Genomic DNA, 15,583 nt, shown 5'->3' on the forward strand with positions numbered 1-15,583 from the left:
AGTTCTCCCACTTAGGAATCATGGAGGGGTCTGAAATTCACATTGTAGGTGGCATTCCCATTCTGAGAGACAGAATTAAAAAAAAATCTGGAAATCACATTGTATGATTTTTAAAGAATTTATTTGTCTTGCACTGCTGAACATAAGTATTTGAACACCTCAGAAACAGCAAGAATTCTGGCTCTCAAAGACCTGTTACTGTGCTTTTAAAAAGTCCACCTCTACTCCACTCATTAATCTAACTTAGTGGCACCTGTCTTAGCTCTTTAACCACCTCCGGACCGCCTAACGCAGATCTGCGGTCCGGAGGTGGCAGCGCTGCGCAGAGTCACGCATATACGCATCATCTCGCGAGACGCGAGATGACGCGCTTTGCCGGCCCGCGCATGCGCAGTTCGGGCCGGCATTTCGTCAAGGGGGGTCGCGTCATCAGCTTGTCAGCCAATGATCGCGGCTGGCAAGCTGATGATTTAAAAAAAATCCAATCAGAAGCCACATAGCAGATCATATTAGTAAATATGATCTGTTATATGGCTGCCCTGCTCCTCTGCTGGTCCTTTTCGTCGGTTGGATCCACACTTTAGCCCCAGATCACCCCCTGCACCCCAATTAACCCTTTGATCACCCCTTTGATCGCCCCTGTCAATCACTAATGAAAGGAAAAAAGTGATCAGTGCAAACTGTCACTTTTTTTTTTCACTGGTATTGACGGTTAGGTTTTAGGTTAGTTTAGGCCCCTTGGTTAGGTAGTTTAGGGATCAGTTAGCGCCCAGCCCACCGCACCGCAGTCACTGATTCGCTGATTAGCGTATCTCTAATCAGCATTTGTACTTTTATAGTATCTGGACGTGATCAAAACTGATCACGGTCAGATCTATAATAGTATTAGTGTCACTTTAGTTCGCCCTCCACCCAAAACGCAGTGTTTGCCCGATCAGGCCTGATCGGTTGCCCACACGTGCGTTCGCCCACACCTGCCCCACCGCAGTGACAACATTTTTTTTTTTTTGATCACTGCACATTCACTTTACACGCGCTGCGGCGATAACAAAATCAGTTTTGATCTTTTTTATCAACCGCAGCGGCCTCCGGTACTTCGCTAGCCTCCCATTTGTAAGACAGGCTTGCTTTTTTTTCTTGGGTAGTCTCAGGGAATACCCCTAAATTTAGTTGCCCAAATGTCAAACAGGGGGTATTCTTCTGAAGAGGCCTACAGGCTTCTGACCCAGTCGGATGAGGAATGGAAACCCTCATCTGATGAATCTAGCGGGTCAGAATACGAACCTGTAGAAAGCAGTGGCTCTCTGACCCAAAGTTCGGACGAGGAGGTTGAGGTCCCTGATAGCACCAGGCGTACCCGGCCCCGTGTCGCTAGACCGCAGGTTGCGCAGGATCCGCTTCAAGAGCAGCAGAGTGGGGCTGGCGCTGTCGGATTACGTGGTGAGGCATACACCAGCAGCGCAGCCCTCCCTGGACCTAGTACCAGCACTGCCGTAGAACATGGTGAAGTTGCGAGCACCAGAAGGGCAGTTGAAGCTGGTACGGTGGCACGAGCAGTAGTGACCCCGTCGCAGCCACCGCAAAGACGGGCCCGTAGAGCCCCTAGAATCCCTGAGGTGCTGGCAAACCCTGATTGGCAGTCCCCAACTTCAGCCGCACCTGTAGTTCCCCCTTTCACCGCCCAGTCTGGAGTTCGGGTTGAGACAGCTCAGATCGGTTCGGCCCTGGGATTTTTTGAGCTGTTCTTGACTGCGGAGCTCTTAGACTTAGTTGTGGCTGAAACAAACAGGTATGCCACACAATTTATAACCGCCAACCCGGGAAGCTATTATGCCCAGCCTTTCCGGTGGAAACCAGTCCAAGTTTCCGAAAGTAAAACTTTTCTGGGCCTTCTCCTCAACATGGGTCTAACTAAAAAGCATGAATTGCGGTCATATTGGTCCACGAACCCAATTCATCACATGCCCATGTTCTCTGCTGCTATGTCCAGGGCACGTTTTGAGGCCATCCTGCGTTTCCTGCACTTTAGCGACAACACCGCCTCCCGTCCCAGAGGCCACCCAGCTTATGACCGGCTCCACAAAATTCGGCCCCTCATAGACCATTTCAACCAGAAATTTGCAGATTTGTATACCCCAGAGCAAAACATCTGCGTAGACGAGTCCCTAATACATTTTACCGGACACCTTGGCTTCAAACAATACATCCCAAGCAAGCGCGCCCGGTATGGGGTCAATTGTATAAGCTCTGTGAAAGGGCCACAGGCTATACCCACAAATTTCGGATCTATGAGGGAAAAGATCAGACCCTGGAGCCGGTCGGTTGCCCTGACTACCTGGGGAGCAGTGGGAAGACAGTCTGGGACTTGGTGTCACCCTTATTCGGCAAGGGGTACCATCTTTATGTGGACAATTTCTACACAAGTGTGGCCCTCTTTAGGCATTTGTTTGTAGAACAGATGGGCGCCTGTGGCACCGCGCGAACTAGTTGCGCGGGCTTCCCCCAACGGCTCGTTACCACCCGTCTTGCAAGGGGGCAGATGGCTGCATTGTGTAACAAAGAACTGCTCGCAGTGAAATGGAGAGACAAGCGTGATGTTTATATGCTCTCCTCCATTCACGCAGACACGACAATACAAATTGAGCGAGCAACCCGTGTCATTGAAAAGCCCCTCTCAGTCCATGACTATAACCTTCACATGGGAAAGGTGGACTTCAATGACCAGATGTTGTCTCCGTATTTAGTTTCCCGCAGAACCAGATGCTGGTATAAGAAGGTGTCTGTATACCTAATTCAATTGGCTCTGTATAATAGTTTTGTTCTCTACAGTAAGGCTGGGAGAACTGGATCCTTCCTCAAATTTCAGGAAGAGATCATCGAGAACCTCCTGTAGTGTAGTGCAGAAGTGTAAAAAGTGGCCTGGTCATTAAGGGGGTTTCAGCTAGCGGGGTTAAAGTGGTTAAAGACACCTGTCCACCCCACAGTCAGTCAGACACAAACTACTACCATGGGCAAGACCAAAGAGCTGTCAAAAGACACCAGAGACAAAATTGTGGACCTCCACAAGGTTGAAAAGAGCTACAGGGCAATTGCCAAGCAGCTTGGTGAAAATAGATCAACTGTTGGAGCAATTGTTAAAAAATGCAAGAGGCTAAAGACGACTGTCAGTCTCCCTCGGACTGGGGCTCCATGCAAGATCTCACCTCATGGGGTATCACTGATTATAATAAAGGGGAGGAATCAGGCCAGAACTACAAGGGAGGAGCTGGTCAATGACATGAAGAGAGCTGGGACCACAGTTTCAAAGGTCACTGTCGGTAGAACACTAAGTTGTCATGGTTTCAAATCATGCATTGCACGGAAGGTTCCCCTGCTCAAGTCATCACATGTCCAGGCCCGTCTGAAGCTTGCCAATGACCATCTGGATGATCCAGAGCAGGCATGGGAGAAAGTCATGTGGTCAGATGAGACCAAAGTAGAACTTTTTGGACTAAACTTCACTCGTTGTGTTTGGAGGAAAAAGAAGGATAAGCTGCAACCCAAGAACACCATCCTTACTGTGAAGCATGGGGGTGGTAACATTATGCTTTGGGGGTACTTTTCTGTGAAGGAGACATGATGACTTCACTGTATTAAGGAGAGGATGAAAGGGGCCATTTATTGTGAGATTTTGAGCAACAACCTCCTTTCCTCAGTCAGAGCATTGAAGATGGGTCGTGGCTGGGTTTTCCAACATGACAACGACCCGAAGCACACAGCCAGGATAACTAAGGAGTGGCTCCGTAAGAAGCATATCAAGATTCTGGCGTGGCCTAGCCAGTCTCCAGACCTAAATCCAATAGAACAGGGAGGGAGCTGAATCTCTGTATTGCTCAGCGACATCCCCGAAACCTGAAAGATCTAGAGGAGATCTGTGTGGAGGAGTGGGCCAAAATCCCTTGCAGTGTGTGCAAACCTGGTCAAGAACTACAGGAAACGTTTGACCTCTGTAATTGTAAACAAAGGCTTCTGTACCAAATGTTAACACTGATTTTCTCAGGTGTTCAAATACTTATGTTCAGCAGTGCAAGACAAATAAATTCTTTAAAAATCATACAATGTGATTTCCTGAATTTTGCAACTTGCTAAATTGCAGGTTGTTCAAGTACTTCTGTTACTCACTATATATATATATATATATATATATATATATATATATATATATATGTGTATATATATATATATATATATATATATTTGATACTTATGTATGTAGAATGTTAAATGTCAGTTTGTTATATGTGTAGTTGTGTTTCAACCATGGCAAAATAATGATGATCAATAAATCAATAAGTCATCTTGGATCATCTCTGCCAGTGATAACACATTAGTAGACATTTAGCATGCACACTGTCAACAAGACATCATGCAAAAGCATTATTTATCTAAACTTCTGTTTTTAAAACTGCAAAATAATGAAATGTGCCAATATACATAGTCATGATTGTTTTTTGTCTCACCGTATTTTTTAAACAAATGTCAGAATTTCACAACACAGCAAGAACAGAGTGTACCAGAGGAAAATCAGTACCTGCCAAAACTGCTCAGTTATTCGGAATATGAGGGTTTTGCTGTTCATTGACTTATTTTGGGGGAAATAATTAGCATTTTGTTGCTACTTCTAGGCATTACTCTCTTCCAGTGCAGTGCATCTACAGTTCAGTTGGCTGCAGCCATATACTATAATGTGCATTACCGATATCCCTCACTGCAAGCGTGAAGTTACTGAAGTTCTTAATCACACTAAAAGTCTAAATGCATTTGCGTGAGCTTTGCTGAGCATACCCATGGGGTTACCTCCCTTATAATGAGTTACAGGCTGAATATCCAAGTTCTTTGACTATCTGTCTAATCTATTCAAGTTCTTAACCTCTTGCTTCCTCCTTCCTCCCACTGAATGTCCTTCAGGGAGACACTGGATACTGGAGATGAAACAATGTAATCCCAAGGGTTGCAGCTTTGTCAGTCCCTACAAAGCTTCCCATGATGTTGTTTGGTTTTAACACTATTCTACCTTTGCCCTCTCTAATTGTCTACAGGAAGGCGTTTGGCTTGTTTGTGTATGTACCTCACAAGCTCCATTACTGAAACATCTTGTCACCGCAATGAGCAGGAACATTGACCTGTCCTGAAAAGGAACATTGACTTCAGTTATGGACATTTGTAGATCTTTTGAATTATTAATATTTTCATTGGCTACAATTCTCATTGCTGTATAGAGTATGCACAAGCATCGTTGTCTGTCCCGAATGGGACTCAAAATCTACTTTCCAAATCCTAAGCACAAGTAACACAGTGCAAGACTTATTTAACGGGCCATCTAAGCATGTTTTTCGAGCCAAGGAGAAGGTAAATTAATGTTTATGCCTCTGAGTTTGTTGGCGGAATTAAAATTTTAAACTGCATCTACCTTGTAAAGTGAGCTTATCTTCTATTGCTGGTAAATAGGAATTGACCAAGAGCCTATTTTTATATGTAATATATTTTTATTCTGTCATACCCTTGGTGTTCATATTAATATTGAAGCCAATAATAAAATATCTATTTTTGATACTGAAGCTATAGTAGAATAATCCCCAAAGAGTATTGTCAATGCATTTTTATATCAATCATGTGACTTTTGATTCAGGTTGAAGTTTTAGGCTTTTAAACTAGACCAGGCATAATATACAGCAAAGTTATCACAATGTTAGACACTTTTCTCTTTACGCCATTGCTTGGTTGGCTTGCTTTAGATCAGTATTTTGCACCAGCATTGTGATCCCCACTAGAGCTTGGATTTTTTTATATATTTTCTTTCTTTCTTTCTTTTTTTATTTTAATTATTGTTCTTTACTCCCCCTTCCATTATTTGCAATAGTAAATAATTTCAGAGTGACACTGACATATATAGCTATGGGTAAATGCATGGTTGACGGTGTTAACAAACAGAATGTTTAAAAGCACACTGTGCTGTCACATTTGTTTTATAATGTTTTCAATTTTTTTATCAATTGCCAGGGATATGATTGGCCAGTTGGGACATATAAGGTGTGCCCCTCTGTAATGACGCCACCCCCTGATGAAGGTTCGCTGAAATGCGCGTCGGGGCTGGCCTCATCCCGGAGGAAGCACAATATGGGGAATGGTCTGACTTTATTGTGGTTATGATATTATTTTTTTGCACTTGCACTTTATATTCTTTTATATGGATTTATTAATAAAGTACACTTTTACATTTTATGCGGTCTGGTAATATTTTTAGGGGATTATGGCTACTGCTTCGGCAGCTTCTGTTGCTTGTGGTAGCAGGAATAGTGGGAACTAAGTGCCTCAGAAGAGGAAGGAGAGGGGCCTCTTGTTCAGACACGTGGGTGACAGACATCTGCTCAACAAAAGCTGCAGCAAGCTGCGTACACAGTATATCCTGATAATAAAGCAATTTGGCCTCCCTTTTGAAAGAGGAAAACATTCTTCCATTTTGCTATCCATGAATCATCAAATTGCTTGATGGTAACGATACACTTGTCAGTACGTAATCCAGCTAGTATACAGCTTCCCATGCTCTCCAGCCTGCCCGAGCACCTAGTTCTTTGGTCATCATGGCCAGTGTCACTGTCATCATCACCATTACTGTCATCCTTCTGCACAAGTGACTTCTCCTGCTCCTCTTCCTCCTCCAGTGGTATCTCCTCATCCTCTACTCCCACCTACAGGGCGGTCAGAAAGATGCATAAGCTGTACTTGTCCCACCATCCATTGTTACGTCAGTGTGAGTCCCTGCTCTAAGATAAATTGTAACGTCATGGATCAAGCGGTGCAATGGCAGACCATTCTTTTGCAACAAGTCCAGGAGGGAGTTCCTTGCCACATAGGAATGGATTTGTTAATAGGAATAAAATGGGAAAAATATATGACATAAGTGCTGTTCAGCGTTGAAATTACATTGTACTACAGCCATTTAAGTGGTGTATTAATAGGAAAGATACCTACGTCCCATTTGCTGTTCTGCGTTGATTTTCCATATTTTTTTGCTTTTTTAATAGGGGAAAAAAAGGAAAAATATATGTCATAATTGGCGTTCAGTGATGAAGTAACATTGTACTACAGCCTTTTACGTGGTGTAGAAAAAGAAAATATACCGTATTTTTCGCCCCATAAGACGCACTTTCCCCCCCCAAAAAATCAGGGGGAAATGCCCCTGCGTCTTATGGGGCGAATGCTGACAATTTAACATCGCTGGATGCGATGTAGAGTGAGCGGGGGCCGGGGGAGGGACTGGAGGAGGAGCTGGGGGCCGGGAATAGCGGCGGGGCGGTGCAATCAATGTACTATAGCCCCGCCCCGCCGCTCCGGTATACTAATATTAAATGTCTTATTCAATTAAAATGTATTAGATATGCCCCCTCACTCCTAAATTGCTAATCGTACCTTACATCCTATTCCTAGGTTCTGTAATGCAGGCCGGGCGGGCGGCAGCGTAACTCCTTGATGTCACGTGCCTGCGCCGCCTACTTTATGAATGAAGCAGGCGGCGCAGGCAAGTGACGTCAGTGAGTGACGCGCCGGCTGCCCGGCCTGCATTACAGAACCTAGGAATAGGATGTAAGGTACGATTAGCAATTTAGGAGTGAGGGGGCATATCTAATACATTTTAATTGAATAAGACATTTAATATTAGTATACTGGGGGCGGCAGAGGCGGGGGCGGCGGGGGGGCGGGGGGGCGAGCTGATCTGTGGATGGCACAGTTAAGGGGGGGGTCTGTGGATGCCACTGTTATGGGCTGGGGGGCTGGGGGGCTGTGGATGCCACTGTTATGGGCTGGGGGGCTGTGGATGGCACTGTTATGGGGTGGGGGGTCTGTGGATGGCACATATATAACAGTGCCATCCACAGATCACCCCTGTAACAGTGCCATCCACAGATCCCCCCTGTAACAGTGCCATCCACAGATCCCCCCCGTAACAGTGCCATCCACAGATCCCCCCCCTGTAACAGTGTGTCAGTCATCCACAGATCCCCCCCATAACAGTGTCCGTCATCCACAGATCCCCCCATAACAGTGTCCGTCATCCACAGATCCCCCCATAATAGTGTCCGTTATCCACAGATCCCCCCCATAACAGTGTCCGTCATCCACAGATCCCCCCATAACAGTGTCTGTCATCCACAGATCCCCCCATAACAGTGTCCGTCATCCACAGATCCCCCCCATAACAGTGTCCGTCATCCACAGATCCCCCCCATAACAGTGTCCGTCATCCACAGATCCCCCCCCATAACAGTGTCTGTCATCCACAGATCCCCCCATAACAGTGTCCTTCACAGATCCCCAGTAATACTGCCACCCACAGACCACCATTAGTTCCAAACCCACCAAAAGCACACCTTTTGGTTAAAAATAATTTTTTTCTTATTTTCCTCCCCAAAAACCTAGGTGCGTCTTATGGGCCGGTGCGTCTTATAGGGCGAAAAATACGGTACGTACGTCCCATCACCCGTTCTGAGGTGAATTGTGATTGTTATATTTTTTTGGGGGGGGGGTGTAGAACTAGGAAACAAAAAAAGAAAATATATGTCATAATTGCCTTTCAGTGGTGAAGTAACATTGTACTACAGCTATTTACATGTTGTATAAAAAGAACATATACGTACATCCCATCACCCGTTCTGCGGTGAATTGTGATTGCTATATTTATTTTTTTGTGGTGTAGAAATAAGAAAAAAAAGGAGAAAATATATGTCATAATTGGCATTCAGCGGTGAAGTTACATTGTACTACAACCATTTGCGTGGTTTAGAAAAAGAAAATATACGTACGTCCCATCAACCGTTCTGCGGTGAGTTGTGTTCCTTATATTTCTTTTTTGGGGGTATAGAAATAGGAAAAAGAATATGTCTTAATTGCTATTCTGCGGTGAATTGTGATTTTTTTGGGGGGGAGGGAGTTATTAATCAGAAAAAATATATATACCTAATTTTTCGCCCCATAAGACGCACTTTCCCCTGCGTCTTATGGGGCAAATGCTTCAATTTTACATCGCAATCTGCTATGCTGCACCATATCAGACTGCGATATATGAGCTGGGAGAGAGGAGGGGCTTGAGTCCGGAACTAGGCGCGGGGCCCGGTGCAGTCACTGTACTCTTACACCGGGCCCTGCCGCTCACTGCAGTATTTCTAGACATTAATCCTTAACCTGTTAATAAGTTTAACTAAAGCTGCACTCTCCCCTGTTCCCCTCTATCAGTACAGCACTTACTAACAAGCTTCCATAGGAGGCAGAGCGGACGGCAGCAGTAACGTCACTCACTGACGTTGCGCGCCTGCTCCTCCCACTTTATGAATGAAGCAGGCGTGCGACGTCAGTGAGTGACGTTACTGCTGCCGTCCGCTCTGCCTGCTATGGAAGCTTGTTAGTAAGTGCTGTACTGATACAGGGGAACAGGGGAGAGCGCAGCTTTAGTTAAACTTATTAACAGGTTAAGGATTAATATTGATAAATACTGCGGTGAGCGGAGGGCCGGTGTATTGGGGACACTGTTATAAGTGGAATCTGTGGATGACACATACGGTATATAGCAGTGTCATCCACAGATCCCCCCCATAACATGGCCATCCACAGATCCCCTACCCCATTGCAGTGCCATCCACAGATGCCCCTCCCCATAACAGTGCCATTCACAGATCCCCCATAAACAGTGCCATCCACAGATCCCCCATAACAGTGCCATCCACAGATCCCCCATAACAGTTCCATCCACAGATCCCCCTTAACAGTGCCATCCACAGATCCCCCATGACAGTGCCACCCACAGATCCCCCACATGACAGTGTGTCATCCACAGATCCCCCATAATAGTGTCATGCATAGACCACCATCAGTTCAAAACCCACCAAAAGCACACCTTTTGGTTAAAAATATAGAATATGTCTTAATTGCCATTCTGGGGTGAATTGTGAAATTTTTTTTGAAGGGGAGTTTATTAATCAGAAAAAAATATATATATATATATAAAATAAAAGAATTCCGCAGCACATCCACGTAGTAAAGAAAATGAAAAAAACTTTATTCACCAAGCATGCGACGTTTCAATCCTCTCAATGGGATTTTCCTCAAGCAGTGACATAGTGGGCAGTGCTCTATGCCTATTTAAGCACAATCTCATAATTGAACAATCCATAGTTAAATTACATTCATTACTAGTAATATATATAAAAAAATCATAATACAAGCAGTGTCAATAGTATATTAATACAATCAAATCCTATCACAGATTTATGTGCAGTGATACAGTGTACATAATACCCCTAACCTGTCTAATATACAATATACAAAGACAATACTTTAATAACGATCATAATTGATTCAGGTGTCGATCATATAAATAACTGAAATGTGCAGGTGTACCTTCAGTAGAATGATGAACAACATTGTAGAGACGTACGGAGGGGTCAGTACTCGTGGATGCCGGCGTCTCAGGCATACCATTGCGCATGTCTGAAGGACCTTCCTTCAGACATGCGCAATGGTATGCCTGAGACGCCGGCATCCACGAGTACTGACCCCTCCGTACGTCTCTACAATGTTGTTCATCATTCTACTGAAGGTACACCTGCACATTTCAGTTATTTATATGATCGACACCTGAATCAATTATGATCGTTATTAAAGTATTGTCTTTGTATATTGTATATTAGACAGGTTAGGGGTATTATGTACACTGTATCACTGCACATAAATCTGTGATAGGATTTGATTGTATTAATATACTATTGACACTGCTTGTATTATGATTTTTTTATATATATTACTAGTAATGAATGTAATTTAACTATGGATTGTTCAATTATGAGATTGTGCTTAAATAGGCATAGAGCACTGCCCACTATGTCACTGCTTGAGGAAAATCCCATTGAGAGGATTGAAACGTCGCATGCTTGGTGAATAAAGTTTTTTTCATTTTCTTTACTACGTGGATGTGCTGCGGAATTCTTTTATTTTATATCGTTGGAGGTGGATCGCCTACTCAGCCGCTGGCACTCCGAGTATACTACACAGACAGTGGTGCTGCCCACATTCCTTTTTTATATATATATATAGATATATATATATATATATATATATATATGTCTTAATTGCTGTCAGCGGTGAAGTAACATTGTACTACAGCCTTTTTTGAAGGGTATTATTTTAATTTTATATTTTTATCATACAGTAGATCAGACACCTGTCTAGCCCTTCAAAGGGACCGGGCAGTGGGCAAAATGTTTCTGTCGCAGGCAGCAGAAGTCACAGCGAGAGGCCTGAGCTCCTGGTGTCATCAAGCGGTCGTGTCTTGACCAGCAACCCAGTGGTCCTTGAATGGATGAATTAGTCTTCGACTTCATTGCAAGTGACATCACACCCCAGCCAAGAGTCAGTGGGTTCCTCTGGCACAACGCTTAGTTGGCATAGCCCAGGCCCTGTGCCCCCACCTGTCCTGAACCTTCCTCATTTTCAGTTCTCTCAGAGCGTTACGTATTATATGCCATAGGCTTGGCTTCATTTTTCAGCAAGGACAAGCTACTAGAGGACAGTCAGCAGCTACTGCCCAGGCAAGATCTGGAGGAGACATCTGCTGCTTCCTCCGGTACGCGGGCAAGTAGCGATGAGGAGGGTCGCGTGGGAGCAGGTGTTGCGAGCAGTCAGGCTCCAGGCCCTGAGACTTTTAAGGGACACATCAGTGATGTGTAGACAGTACTCGATGATGATGATGTAGCCGATCGCACTTGGGAGCCAGGTGAATTAGGGGCTTCTCCATCATCAGGAGAAGAGGGTGGCAGCTTAAGCGTGAGGCAGCGGCTGAGCCAGCTGTGAGTCAGCAGGATGGCAGCAGTGGGAGGTCGGGAGCCAACTGTGCCCGGGTAGACCACCTGCTTCACAGGAGCCTACCGGCCTGGAAAGTAGTGGTACAGGGGTTCACTGAGGCAGCAATAGAAGGCAGTCAGCGCAGAGTATTGGGGGGAAAATGGCACACTCTGCCGTGTGGCAATTTTTTGTTAGGCTGCCAGAGGAGATAAACATGGCCATTTGCCGAATTTGTGGGCAGAAGGTGAAGCGTGGCCAGGGTTCTAATGTTGACACCACGGCCCTGCGTCAACATATACAGCGTAAACATAAAGGGGCCCGGGAGAACCGTGGCTACGATGTGGTGGTCCCGCCTGCTGCAGCAACCGCTGCATCAAACTAGTGGCACGCACCCAATTTCATGCACCGAAGGGAGCTGTCTGTCCTTTGCATAATCTGCTGGTCCTGATGCTCCTCCTACTCCTCATCAGTCATTCCATCAGCAATCGATCATCGAAGCGATTGCCAAGGGTGCACTCATCCAATGGCTCAGAAGCTGAACGTGCTCCTGTCCAAGTTGCTGGTGCTGCAGTCCCTCCCTTTCCAAGTGGTGGACTCTGCACCTTTCAGAGAACTGATGACTTGTGCTGAGCCGAGGTGGAGAGTCCCAAGCCGTCATTTCTTTGCCCTGCACACATATGTAAAACAGAAGGTGGACCAGTCCTTGAGCCTGTCGGTGTCTGCTAAAGTGCATGGCAGCGCCAATGTGTGGAACTGTAACTACAGGCAAAGATAATATATGTCCTTTACGGCCCACTGGGTGAATGTGGTTCATGCCCAGCCACATCAGCAACTTGGCCAGGAGACGCCGCTTCAGTCTCCACGTTCTCACGCTGTTGGTCCTGCCACAATGTCCATCTCTGCCTCCTCATCCTCCACAGTGTCCTCAGCCTCCACTGCAGAGACAATTTACAATGCCCTTCCAGCATACCACATGTGCAGGGCACGGCGGTGTCACGCTGTTCTGCACCTGGTTTTCCTGGGCAACCTGAGTCAAACAGGGTAGTAACTGTTCTGTGTCCTTCATCAAGAAATTGAATCCTGGCTTTTTCCTCGACAACTCAAAATCGGAACCATGGTGACCGACAACGGGAAGAACATGGCGTCTGTGCTCCATCAAGGAGGGCTGAGCCATGCGCCCTGCGAGGCGCATGTGTTCAATCTGGTTGTAAAGCGGTTCCTGAAGTCTTTCGCCCATCTGCAAGACATCCTGAAAATAGCCAAGAAACTTTGCATGCAGTTCATCCACACGTACACCGCAAAGCAATCCCTCCTTGAGCTGCAGCGTCAGAACAGCATCACCCAACATAGGCTGGTATGCAATGCTTCCACCCATTGAAATTCCACCCTCCATACGTTGGGCTGATTATATGAACAGAGAAAGGCCATAAACCATTGCTTGATGATACAGACGGACAGAGGTACTCCCCTGTTTAACTTCGAGGTTAGCCAGTGGCAGCTCATGCGTGACATGTGCCATTTGCTTGGGCCCTTTGAGGAGGCCACTCTATTTGTCAGTCGCAAGGACTACGGGATGAACAACAACATTCCACTGATTCATGTCCTGGAACAGATGCTGCTAAATCTGGGTGGCCAGGGGACAGAAGACATAGCGACTACATCTCATGGCCACATGAGACCTGTGGTGGCTGAAATAGAGGAGGAGGACATTCGAGTACAAGCAATGTGTAGAGAAATGGGTGGTTTTTCTACACAGGTGACAGGACAGGAGGAGCATAAGGAGCAAGAGCAGCCAGAGGAGCAGAGGAAGACGAGGCAGAGGACCCATACACACTGTGGCAGTATGCAGTGGAGATGGAGGCAGGGAGTCCCTCTGAGTCACTTGCGCAAATGGCCTGATGTATGCTTAATTGCTTGCGTAGTGACAGCCGAATTGTCACCATTCGGTAAAGGGATGACTACTGGCTCTCCACCATGTTAGACCCTTGCTATCGGTCCAAAATGGGAGCCTTTTTCACATCCGCTGAGAGGGAGGACAAACTGAACTACTATCAAGACATCCTATGTAGTCAGTTGGCCACTGCCTATGTGCGCCATTGCCCATCCTCAAGCAAGTCTGCCCAGGTGGGACCCTCTGCACTCACGTTCCACTGCCATGGCTGCTGAGGGGGTGGGGAGCAGGTGCAGTACCAGCTCCATTAGCAGCAACTTAAATATGGAGTCGCTGAGAAGCAGTTTTCTTCACCCGCCTACTGAAGAAACTACTCACCAGCAGCAGCAGCTAGACATTGAGCCGAACCTGAACCAGCAGGTTGTGGCATACTTGGAGTGCACCCTGCAACCACACATCGAAGATCCCCTGGACTACTGGGCAGCCAAACTCGATTTGTGGCCGCAACTGGACGAGTTTGCCCTGGACAAGCTTTCCTGCCCGGGCCAGCAGTGTGGCATCAGAGCGGGTGTTTAGTGCAGCGGGGGCCATAGTTACCCCAAGGAAAACTCACCTGTACACCCAAAATGGGGACAAACTGACCTTTGTGAAGATGAATCAGGCATGAATCAGCCAGGATTTTCAAACACCATTGCCTGATGCATCAGACTAGATCATCCATGGTGCCACACCAACAGAGACCTGTTTCTACTGGCTACCTGCTTCAGCTACTATTCTGATGCTGCCACCCACCTGATGCCACACCTGCTGCCAGGCGCTCCTACTACCAGCCACCATCTTCAGCTGGTACTGGTATTGCCCCCCACCTCCCCACTCTGTTACTGGGCCACTCTGTGGTCTCCTCATGCTGCTGCTGCTGCTACCTCAACACTATGTCAATGGGCTACTCTGTGGTCTCCACATGCTCCTACCACCTCACCACTCTGAGGTCTCCTCATGCTGGTGCCACCTCAACACTATGTCTCTGGGCCACTCTGTGTTCTCCAAATGCTGCTGCCACTTCACCACTCTGTGGTCTCCTCATGCTGCTGCCACATCACCACTCTGTGGTCTCCTCATGCTGCTGCCACATCACCACTCTGTGGTCTCCTCATCCTGCTGCCACCTCGACACTATGTCACTGGGACACTCTGTGGTCTCCTCATGCTGCTGCCACCTCAACACTGTGTCACTGGGCGACCCTGTGGTCTTTTCATGCTGCTGCAACCTCACCACTCTGTGGTCTCCTCATGCTGCTGCCACATCACTACTCTGTGATCTCCTCATGCTGCTGCTACCTCAACACTATGTCAATGGGCAACTCTGTTGTCTCTCTTTATGCAGCTGCCACATCACTACACTGTGGTCTCCTCATGTTGCTGCCACATTACTACTCTGTGGTCTCCTCATGCTGCTACCATTTCCCCACTCTGCGGTCTCCTCATGCTGCTGCCACATCACTACTCTATGGTCTCCTCATGCTGCTGCTACCTCAACACTATGTCAATGGGCCACTCTGTGCGCTCCTCATGCTGCTGCCACATAACTACTCTGTGGTCTCCTCATACTGCTGCCACTTAACCATTCTGTGGTCTCCTCATGCTGCTGCCACCTCAACACTATGTGACTGGGCCACTCTGTGGTCTCTTCATGCTGCTGCCACTTCACCACTCTGTGGTCTCCTCATGCTGCTGCTACCTCCACACTATGTTACTGGGCCACTCTATGGTCTCCTCATGCTGCTGCTACCTCAACACTATGTCAATGGGCCACTCTGTGGGC

This window comes from Bufo gargarizans, chromosome 4 (genome assembly GCF_014858855.1).
Source record: "Bufo gargarizans isolate SCDJY-AF-19 chromosome 4, ASM1485885v1, whole genome shotgun sequence".
Lineage (NCBI taxonomy): Eukaryota > Metazoa > Chordata > Amphibia > Anura > Bufonidae > Bufo > Bufo gargarizans.